The sequence below is a fragment of the Nannospalax galili genome, unplaced genomic scaffold, assembly GCF_000622305.1.
Source record: "Nannospalax galili isolate Female #2095 unplaced genomic scaffold, S.galili_v1.0 scaffold44, whole genome shotgun sequence".
NCBI classification, from domain to species: domain Eukaryota; kingdom Metazoa; phylum Chordata; class Mammalia; order Rodentia; family Spalacidae; genus Nannospalax; species Nannospalax galili.
In genome coordinates, this window is record NW_008355789.1 from 2,273,915 (window position 1) to 2,285,967 (window position 12,053).

The 12,053-nt window shown below is 39.8% G+C and overlaps 1 protein-coding gene and 1 pseudogene across 4 annotated transcripts in view; one reads left to right on the plus strand and one right to left on the minus strand.

Annotated features, from left to right (window-relative positions):
• The window catches only part of Sbf2 (SET binding factor 2), a 412,775-nt gene that overhangs the window by 333,087 nt on the left and 67,635 nt on the right, over positions 1-12,053 (minus strand). The gene's annotated exons all lie outside the window — the stretch shown is intronic.
• Positions 554-6,179, plus strand: LOC115067729 (annotated as a pseudogene).

The window sequence follows — 12,053 nt, forward strand, 5'->3', positions numbered from 1 at the left end:
GTAGAAAGAGCTAAAACAATTGCTTTTCAAATATTGAATATGTAAACTGTCATCATTAACAACTTTTAAGAAACCTAAGGAGGTACCCTGCAAAAGGTAAACAAAAATTTTCTGATTCTTCTTTGATTTTACGGACTATTCTGAATGTTTAAACTTACTTCCCAAGTTTATAGATAACTTGTGATACCCATCATATGGGTAGCACTGATTATATTTGAGAAAGCTAAGATGACATTTTACATAAAGAAGGGAAGATTGATTGACAGGTTTCTATTTTTTTAACATTTTATTTATTATTTTTATGTGTATGAGCGTACTGCCTGCATGTGTGTAAGTGCACCCATGTCATGCAATGCCGCGGAGGTCAGAAGAGGGCTTCAGACTCCCCTGGAACTGGAGTTAAGGACGGTTCATAGCTGCCATGTGGGTGCTGGAAATTGAACCCGGGTCTTCTGCAAGAGCAGTCAGTGCTCTCCACAAGAGAAGTGGGTCATATCAACTAGAGTCACTGCAGAAACATTTCCTATTTGAAATACCTATTAAATGGGTCAGGATGACTAAGAAGAGGGATGAAGAAATTCCTCAACAGAAGATCACTCCCAAAGAGGTGCTCAGCAGACAAAATATTACAATGTAAAAAGCTAAAACAGAAACAGGGGGAAACTGCTATTTGTCAAGGCCTTCCATGTTTTCCTTTCCTGCTCCTATTCTCCTACTTTTTAAGAAAAGTGGGGTATTACTGGCCCAGTAAGACACTTTTGTTTCGCTTATGTTTGGTAACTCTAATTTGAGTCCTGGTAGTGCTGTTGGGAAACTCAGCCCAGCCCCAAGGATTACCAAGTGTTATATGATGAACGAAACATCTCTCAACCCTTGACAAATAATAACCCTAGGGGTGCCAAATGTTCTTGTGGCTAGAATATAATATAGTCTGGTTTGAGATGCTAGTGGCTATGAGGAAGAGGAACAACTCCAAAAAACTGAACAATGAACAGGTGTTAAGTGGGTCTAGAAATGTACTACTCTGCTCCATACAAAGGACATTTACTATTTATTATGACAGTTAATAAAATAACTGAGTGCTTTCAGTATGCTTAGAATGCATATATATTCTGGTTAGTTAACAAAACTCTCAAATTTGAGACATGCTATTCTAATACACAATTCACTGAATTATCGTTATCTATGATTAGCTATCTAAACAATTAAATCAGTGGTTATCTACATTTGATTTATGATGTCCATGAGCTCACATCAATGAAGGGCAGCAGTTGTGTTTAGAGTACATGATCATACCACTCATCCCCTTAGCCAAAGTAATTACTACCAATGTCGTTATTACACTTATGGTTACATCTGTCTCATCTCACTAAAATAATGATTTGTGCAACATTGCTCAGATACTTCCCACAGTTTCTGGCATATATTACATACTTAATAAAGTATCTGATGAACAAATTAATAGAACTATTAGATATGTGAGGGTACTTATAAACGGGCAAGAAATTTATGACTAGAATAACCTGGCTTGAAAAGATATCCTAGATGAATCAGATTCCACATCTAGTGATTTTGAACATTTAAAAAAAAAAAAAAAGAAGAAGGACATGGGCAACAGACCAAATTCCATAAGGGCAGCATGGAAAATTTGATAGAAAAGCATTTGTAATAAGGCTATGGGAAACATAAGGCCATGGCAACAGTTTAAAATAATTATTTTTTCCAAAAAACTGAATTTTCTTTTTGGCTAAAAAAAAAGAAAAAGGAAAAAATATAAAGCTAAAAAGATCTGCTAATCTAGGTTCAGTCATAGATACAGTCTCAAAAAAATAAGACTGAGAGGGACTGAGACAGATACCCAATGCCGATACTGTCCTCTGTATACAAATGATCAAGTGTATCCCTATGACCATGTGCACACATGTAAACACCACATGAACAGATAAAAGTAATCAAGGCCTAAGCAAATGGAGGGAGACAATATGCAATGAACTGGAAGATTCAATGTAGTAAAAACAGCAACTTGTCCCAAGTGAAATAGTGATTCAATGAAATACTAACATCTCAGTAGGAGTCAGTCTGAGTGCTTGCCTACAATGTGCAAGGCTCTGGTTCTATCACCAGCACCACAAAATAGATTGTTAATTAAAATAGAATTAGGAATTCTGTAGAAAATTTTTAACACTTATATGGAACTTCAAAAAAAGCTTAGTCAAAAAGATTTTTAAAACAAAGTCAGAAGACTACCTAACTACAAGACTTACTATAAAGATGCTACAATCAAGACAATGCGGTACTGACGGGCAGATACTTATTCATATATATATATATATATATATATATATGATTGGAGGGCAGGGCCTGTGGCAGAGAGGGTCCTATCTATTCACCTCTCAGCGGTGACCCCATTTGGTGCTCACACTGACCTAGGAAGCTTCTGGCAGCAACCTTCTGCACAGGTCCCACATTCATTGCCTCTTGATCATCAACCCCACAAAGTGGAGGGTTATGTTTCTGTTTGGTTTCTTCTGTTTTGAGACAAAATCTTACTATGTAGCCCTGGCTGGCCTGGAACTTACTATATAGACCATATTGGCCTTGAACTCACAGAGATCCTCCTGCCTCTGCCTCTTGAGTGCTGGGATTAAAGGTATGGGCCATTTAGCCCAGCATTTTTAATCGCCAACTAGAAGCAACCTAGAATCATCTGTTAACAAAGCTTCCATGAGTATGTCTGTTGGGGATTGTCCTTAAGTGATGTGAGAAGACAGACCCTAATTGTAAACGGTACCTTAATGGTAGCAGCCCAGATAACAGGACTTGGGAGGAATTATTTTTGCTTTTTCTCTCTCTTTTCTTAAAGATTTATTTTGATTTTGTGTGTGTCTGTGTGTCTGAATATATGTATGCCATGTACATGTGAATATCCATGAAAGCCAGAAGAGGTTATCAGATCTCCTGGCACTGGACTTGAAGGCAGCTAGCTGTGAGTCACCTAATGCAGGTGCTAGGAACCAAACTTGGGTCCTCCCCAAAAGCAGTGAACAATCTCACCAATTCCAAGGCTTTTTCTTTTACTCAAATGGCCTTTACTCTGGCTGATGAATTCATCACCCTATTGCTGCCACTGTTGATTCCTTCTCTGATATCAGACCTAGGTTCTTTGGGCTTCCAATGTGAACTGAAGACCAGCTGCCCTCCACAAATCCTCCACAACTTCCTCACCAGATTGGGACAGATGAAGCACCCAGCCTCTTGGATTGAGTAACTACAAGGTTCTCAGCTCTGTTGGTTTGAGACAGTCATTGTTGGACTATTCTGACCACATAAGCCAATCTAATAAACCTTTTTAATACATATTCATTCTATCAGTTCTGTTCCTTTAGAGAACCCTAATAAATAGACTTCATATACATGTCTTTTGTGTATGTCTTATACACAAAAGATGCATTTCCTGAAGGAATGGGTGCAGAGTATGGATGGTAAAGTACTATCTGGTTCCTCATAAAGCTAAATAAGACAATATCAAGAAGGAAAAAGTATGTATTAAAAGGAAAACAGCCTGGCATGGTGGCACATGCCTTTAATCCCAGCACTTGGGAGGCAGAGGCAGGTGGATCTCTGTGAGTTCAAGGCCAGCCTGGTCTACATAGTGAGTCGCAGGCCAGCTGGGGCTACAGGGAGACCCTGTCTCAAAAAGAGGGAAAAAAAAAAAAAAAGGAGGAGGAAGAGGAGGAGGAGGAGGAGAGGGAGGAGGAGGAGATGGGGGAGGAGGAGGAGGGGGAGGAGGAGGAAAACAGAGCTAGAAAGATGACTCAGCAGTTAAGAGCACTGGCTCCTCTTGCAAAGAACCAAGGTTCAGTTCCCAGCACCCAACATGGCAGCTAACACCCATCCAGAACTATAGCTCCAGGGGATCTGGTGCCCTCTTCTGGCTTCTATGGGCATTGCAGAACACAGCTGTACTTACATGCAAGAAAACATTCATATTCATACACATACATATAACAGTGCAATACAGGAGAAACTTTCCTTTGAGTTGTTGGCCAGGGTAGTCCAAGAGACTTCCAAATTTACACAGGCTATTGCCACAGTCCTTGATTCCCTCCCAAAACTTGAAGGTAAGATCCTACTACTGAAGAAAGTACACACTTCAGACACAGGATTTGGAGCAATGGAGCTGGAACTGGCCTGGAAGTCACCTCCCCTGAGGCCTGGCTCTCATAGCTTTGGAGAGCACTATGCAAGCCAGTAAGGAAGAACTTCAATTGATGGTCCAACCCCAGCTTCAAGGACTAAAAACCACATTAATGGCCAGCACAGCAAACACTGGTGTAAGTAGTGGCATTTTTTTCTTAGGGGTAACCAACTACCTAATTGGACTTAAAAGCCCAGTCAATGGGAGAAAATGCATGTGTAAACTTAGTCAAATACACATAGCATCCTTAGACAAATTTAATTTCTTACTATGTGCAAAATATGGATCCTTAAATTTACAGACGAGTATCCTAGTCATCACCCATCAAGGAAGCTTCTTTTTCAACAGACAGAGATTATTACAGAGTTACACCACTGGTCACACACAGAAATTTTCTTTGAATTGCCCAAGCCTAAGTGGCATATCTACCTACAATGCAACCACTACACCTAAGGCTCATGGAACATAGAACAAGGGGTGAAGAGAACACTAATGGATCTTTCAATTCTCGTCAACGAAGCTCCCTCATGCAACAGAAGGCCAGGAACACAAAAGGACACAAATGGTCAAAATGTAAAGAATAAGAGTCTACAGAGTGTGTGGGTCCTTGGACAGGAGTCCTATATTAAAATCCACCCACGAAGGGCTCAGGGACCACTGTGAAGAGAGCGCAGAAAGACTAAGAGTCAGGGAGGAGGTGTATGACCATATGCAAACAGAGTCCTATGGACTCCTGGGACCTTGCTCATATGAACCTACAGCAATGGTGTCAGCATGCACAAGACCCATGCAAATTCAAGCAGACAAAACCCCAGCACAGAACTGCTGAAATGGGCAGCAGGCCCCAATCTTAGTCAAAGAATTACTGGCAGCTGATTACTGCTGGGTACAGAAAAGCTGATCTTCTTAAAGGAAGGGACTCTAGATAGACTCACTAGAGCTCAGTGGATAAACTTGTACTGAGGGACGTCCGGGGGCAATTAACTTGACATGACAGGCCTTAACACAAATGACAGAATGCATGAATTCTAGTGGAAGGGGCTATGGGAAAGGGCCAATGGGAACGGGGGTATGAAGATGATTAAGATGTTCTGTATGAAATATACACACACACACACACAAATCATATTTTTTAAATTTAATTTTAAAAATGAAGCATTACTTTAAAAATAAAAGAGGAAAACAAAGTCAGTTGAACCTCCAAGGAAGAAAGTGACCTAGAAATTGATAATGAAGGCATAACCGCACCAGACAGTGATACTACTCAAAAAAATGGGAGTCAAAAATGCAGAGATAACCAAGATGATGGGTAAAACAAACATAAAGAAAGGAGCTGCCCTGAAACTCCAAGCAACAACAGAAAGTCATTGACTTACTAATAGATGCCAGCAAGCTAAGTCTTCACTTGGCTCTCCTTATGCTAAGAGAGCCACTGTCTTCATCAGATTACAAAAACCAAATGCTGCCATCTGATACTTTGACAGAGCCACTGAAACAAATCTGGATTCAGCTCAACTTCAAGTGGGAGGGGAGAGCACATAACTTTCTAGGTTATTAAGAGGCAACCCATGATCTTGTCCTTGTTTATAAGCTAGGTTTATTGGTAAGGATGCCAGTGCAAAGTTGAAATAATTTCAACTGACTGCCCAGCAAACTGCTGAGCATGAAAATAGTTCAAATGAAAATCATGGAGATTAAAGAAAGACTAGAAAGGGTTAAAAGAACTTAAGAAGAGCATAAGAAGGCCCAAAGAGAGGAAGCAGTCAGATGATAATCAGTAGTGCAGTATGGCTCTTTTCCAGGTGGCTTTCCTGAAGGGATTGCCTGGTATTTTCTTGGAGGAATGCCTGGAATGGGAGGGGGCATGCATGGAATGGCAGGAATGCCTGGGCTCAATGAAATTATGAGGGACCAAGAGGTTCTTACAATCATGGATCCAAAAGTTATGGTGGCTATCTTAGCTTCATTTCTGTTCTTGTGATAAAATATCCTGACAAAAACCTCTAGATAGGCTGACTAGATTCATCAGATGGACAAGTAGTGGGGAATGGCTGGGGGTGCTGACAACACAGTGGACAGTAGCAGGGATATCAGAGTATAAAGGCTCTAGTGAGGTGAGGGAGGCTATGGGAGGGTGCCTTCTCGGAAGTGGGTGTATAGTTAAATAAGATGGTTTGGGATGTTCTGTGTGATAAACACACACACGTGCGCACACACGCACACACACACACAAAATCAAATTTTAAAAATGTATTATATTTTAGGAGGAGGCATACAAGTTTATGTCATGTTAATTGGTAGAGGTGATGAACATTACCATTGAAATCGACCCTATGACTTTGCAGACATACACAGGCGCGAAGGATCCAACTGCAAACTATTATGACTAGTAATGATCAAATACATACAGATTAGAAATGCATGCGGCAACATCTCAGTGTTAGTAGTAAAAACAATGAGTCTTTCTGTAGGAAACAGTATTATTTTGGAATGAAATGGAGAGCTTTTTTGAGGGTTGAAAACCCATTCAATTTTCTGTCTTGCAGGGCTTATGCTGAGTTCAATATTGTATAACAATCAATATTGTATTGATTCAACAGTGAACCTAGAAATTTTATAGCCACTTCTGGGGGAGCTGTGTCTTTGCTCTGGAAACTGGTATGGGCATATTAAAGCTGTAATGATATGCTTCTTCTAAAAAAAATAAAAAATATTTTTAAAATGGAAGAAACAAAAAAAAAAAAAAATCCTGACAAAAGAAATTACAGAAGAAAGGGTTTATTTCGACTCAAAATTAACAATTTACAGTCCGTCATAGCAGGGAAGTCACAGTGAGCAATGAATACATGTATGCTTGTGCTCAGGTCATTTTCTCTACTCCTTGTACAGTTTAACATCCTCTGCCTAGAGAATAGTGTTGTCCATAGAGGGGTGTGTTTTCCCCACCCCATTTAATATAATCAAGATAATACCCCCAGGCATATCCACTGGTCAACCTAATGTAGATAATGTAGTCTCTTTGAGACTCTCTTCCCAGGTGATTCTACAATGTGTCAAGTTGACTATTGAAACTAAGCATCAGACTGGCTATCCACAAAGAAGTCTAGAACCAGGTAAATATATCACAATGTGATGGCAACTCATTGACAGTAAGATGGCTGCTAAGAACTTTGGATAACAAAGGGCCCAAAATAAGATAGGGAAAAATAAGAAAAGAATGAAGATGGCAAATAGGAATCTGCCTTGCCCCCTTCAGTTTTTTGAAATCTTTGTTTGCCAACTGCTACATTACTTTTTTTTTTTTTTTTTTTTTTTTTTTTTTTTTTTTTTTGGTCTTTTTTTTTGAGACAGGGTTTCCCTGTAGCCCCAGCTCTCAGCTGTCCTGGAACTCACTATGTAGACCAGGACGGCCTTGAACTCACAGAGATCTGCCTGCCTCTGCCTCCCAAGTGCTGGGATTAAAGGTGTGCACCACCACACCCGGCTACACTATTTAATAATTGTTTTATTATTTTTATTTTACATGTATGAGTGTACTGCCTGCATGTGTAGAATGTACCCATGTCATGCAATGCCCACGAAGGACAGAAGAGGGCGTCAGATTCCCTGGAACTGGACTTAAGGATGGTTGTGTGCCCCGAGAAGCTTAAGTGATGAACTAAACTGCTGAGCAGAGGAAATTTTAAGACAGAATAATATTTAGGCTATAGTATGGTTATCACCTGCCACTTTTATCCAGATTAGGTTTACGGTAAAAAGTAAGAAAAAATGGAGCAAAAAGAAAATAAAATTATGCTGGGCATGGTGGCACATACCTTTAATACCAGCACTCAGGAGGCAGAAACAGGCAGATCTTTGAGTTCCAGTGCAGCCAGGGTTACATAGTGAGACCTTGATTAAAAAATATTAAAATAATAAAAACAGAAAATTATAAAGTTTGCCAAACAAGGAGACTGTAGATGACAAAGCATCTGTACTTGTTAAAAGAAATTAGAACCATTAAAGAGAAATGTGGTTCTGTGCACTAGGACAACAGGAAATGTGCACTGAGGATAAGACCTCACCTCAGAGTCACCATCTAGTAAAAAAGAAGAAAAACTGAACAAGGAATACTGTTAAAGATTTCCCTGATCCTCAAAAGTAACTGCCTAGCAGAAGTGTTTCTCCAGGGTCAGCACACATAAAGAGATACAACTGAGGTGAAAGGGGGCCAGGCCATATTCCAAGTTGACAGTAGAACCTGGCAGTGTTGTCCAAGGAGTACAAGTTTGGCAGGCATAAAAGACGCAGGATTGGGTGGGGGGGGTCATGGAATCTTGCACCAGGGATCCAGGGAGCCACTAAGACCAGGAAATGTGTGGCAAGGATAGAATCCCTGAAAGGAGGCCTAGAAAAGTTGCTGTATGAAGCTGTGAAGGTAAATCGTGGGCTGGAATGGAGACCCCAGGATTTTGGAAATGTTACAACTCTGGAACATCTACTAAGGAAAGATGGAGCCCCTCTGGAGCCCAAATGATTACAAGTCTCATATGCCTGACATGGAGTGGTAGGATCTGGTGTTTGCCCCACTGGATTTTCATTGTGTTTTGGTTCAATGCCCTCATTCTTCCTTTGTAGAATTAGAGTGTTTACTCTATGTCATTGTATACTGGAAGTATATAACTGGTGGGTTTTTTTTCAATTTTTAATTAACTAAATGATTAGAAGCAGCATTTCATTAAAGCTTTAACAAATTCAGTAACACATTCTAGAGCAAGAGTACATCTCTTTTACAAGTGGCTTAAGTTTCTAGGTTCACAGTTGAATTAATACAGTTATATAATATTGAATTCAGTATAAGCCCTGTAAGACATAAAATTGAATGACTTTTTAACTTTTAAAAAAGATCTCCATTTTATTTTAGAATATATTGTTCCTTGCAGAAAGATTCATTGATTTTGCTACTAACACTGAGATGTTGGGGCATGCGTCTCTAATCTGTATGTATCTGATCAATACTAGTCATAATCAGTTGCACTTGGATCCTTGGCGCCTATGTCTATAAAGCCAATGGGCAGATTTCAATGGTAATGTTTATCACCTTTACTAATTAACATGATGTAAATTTCCATGCTTCTACCTCAAAAATAATACTTTTTTCTAAGTTTGATTTGTGTGTGTTTGTGTATCACACAAACATCCCAAACCATCTTATTCAACTATACACCCACTTCCCAGAGAGCATGGTTCCCATGGCCTCCCTCCCCCCACTAGAGCCCTTATACTCTGATATCCCTGCTACTGTCTGCTGTGTTGTCGGTACCCCCAGCCATTCCCCACTACTTGTCTACCTGGTGAATCTAGTCAGCCTATCTAGAGGTCTTTGTTTTAGGAACATCAGCTGTTCCTCATCCAGCAGCAATCAGTTGTCAATATTCCTTTAGATAAGATTGGGGTCTGCTGTTTATTTTTTCTATGCTAGGTTACTATCTGGGAAGCCCTTGGGCCACCCTGGCCAACAACTCAAAAGAAGGTATCTCCTATCTGGCATTGCTGCTTGTTACATAGCCTTTAGCTATACATATGGATTTTTTAAAAATTATATTGGCCCCTTTAATCTTTGGTTATACTTTCCTTTTGGGTGTTTAAGGCCATACAGTTGGACCAAATAAACCGATTTATTTTTACTCTTAAGGTTGTCCCAGAGTTTTTGTTGTGTTGTATTGTCCTTCTCATTTAGTTCTGGGAATACTTTTATTTCTTTCTAATTTCTCTTTTGACCCACTCATTATTCAGTAGTGTGTTGTTTAATCTCCATGTGTTTATGTGGTGATTAGGGCTTCTTCCGGTGTTGAATGTAAGCTCTATTGCATTGTTGTCTGATGGAATGGATGGAATTATTTCAATCTTTTTGTATTTGTTGAGGTTTGTTTTGGGCCCCAGTATATGGTCAATTTTGGAGAAGGTTCCATGGGGTGAGGAGTAGAAAGTATGTCCTTTGGTGCTTGGGTGGAATACTCGGTAGATGTCTGTTAGGGCCATCTGATATACAGTATTGTTTAATTCAGATATCTCTCTGTTAACTCTCTGCCCTGTTGACCTACCTAATGGAGACAGTGGGGTATTGAAGTCCCCTACTATTAATGAATTGGGATTAATCTGGGTCTTAAAGTCCTGTAGTATTCATGTAGTTAAATCTTGGGCAAAGACCAATTGTTCTCAGATAAACCTTACATAGATTTCTTGATCTGGTATGTATAATTTGACAGTATGTTGTAGGAGTAATATGGTTCCCTCTGGTTTTTAAAACTAGCTAAACATTATTTATCTCTTGCATTGTCTCACCCCTCCATCATGGTTTCCCCAACAAAGGTGCCCTCATTTTCCTCCTTTCTCCCTTAATAATATCCTTCTACTACAGTCCTACCTCTCTTGAGCTCCTTCTTTCCCTTTATCCCCTAGGTTCCTTGTACAGCATTCCCTGGCCCCTCCATTAAACTAACCCAATTTTTATCCATATCTCCCTTATTAAGGCCTGTTTCCTACTGTTCTTCTCTTTCAGGTTAGGGAGAACATATGTTGATTTTTTTTTCTGAGATTGTGCTACTTCACTTAGTATAACAGATTCTAGTTCCATCCATTTACCTGTAAATTTCATGTTTTCATCTTTCTTTACTGCTGAGTAAAGCTCCACCATATAAATGAACCACATTTTCATTATTCACTCGTCAACTGAGGGACACTTAGGTTGCTTCCATCTCTTAAGCTATTATGAAAAGAGCAGCAATAAACATGGATGTACAAGTGTCTCTGCAATAGGATGAGTTTTTGGGTATATGCCAAGGACTGGTGTAACTGGTTCAAATGGTAGGTTCATTTCTAGTTTTGTGGGGGGGGGTTTGTTTTGTTTTTTGGTCTTTTTGAGACAGGGTCTTCCTGTAGCCCGAGCTGTCCTGGAACTCACTATGAACACCAGGCTGGCCTTGACCTCACAGAGATCGTCTGCCTCTGCCTCCCAAGTGCTGACACTACAGGCGTGCGCCACCACAACTGGCAATTTGTAATTTTTAAGAGTTCTCCACACTGCTTTCCATAGGGATTGAACACGTTTGCAGCCCTACCAGCAGTGGATGAATGTTCCCCTTTCCCCACATCTTCACTAACAGTTGGTAACATTTGTTCTCTTGATCTTAGCCAGTCTGACTGGGGTAAGATGAAATCTTAAAGTGGTTTTAATATGCATTTCCCTAATTATTAGTGATGTCAAACATCTTTTAAGATGTTTCATAGCCATCTTTACTTCTTCTTTTGAGAACTCTCTGTTCAGTTCCTTAGCCCATCTTGTAATTGGGTTACTTCTTGCCTTGATTCTCTGTTCATTATATATTCTGGATATTAAACCTCTGTCAGATGTGTCACTGGTGAAGATTTTCTCCCACTCTGTGGGTTTTCTGTTCACTTCCCTGGTTGTCTCCTTTGATGTACAGCATCTGTTGAGTTTAATTGAGGTCCTATTTGTTAATTATTGCCCTTGTTTCCTGAGCAATTGATGTGCAGTTTAGAAAATCCTCTCTACGCCTATATCTTGTAGGTTTTTGCCAATGTTTTCTTCTAACAGTTTCAGAGCTTCAGGCTTTACATTGAGGTCTTTGATCCATTTGGAATTGACTTTTGGGCAAGGTGAAAGACAGGGGTTTAGTTTCATTCTTCTACAGGTTTTCCAGCACCATTTGCTGAACATGCTGTCTTTCCTCCAGTGAATGTTCTTGGCCCATTTGTCAAATATCAGGTGGTGTACTCATATTTGGGTCTTCAATTTTGTTCCATTGATCTATGGGTCTATTTTTGTGCCAGTACCATGTTGTTTTTATGACTA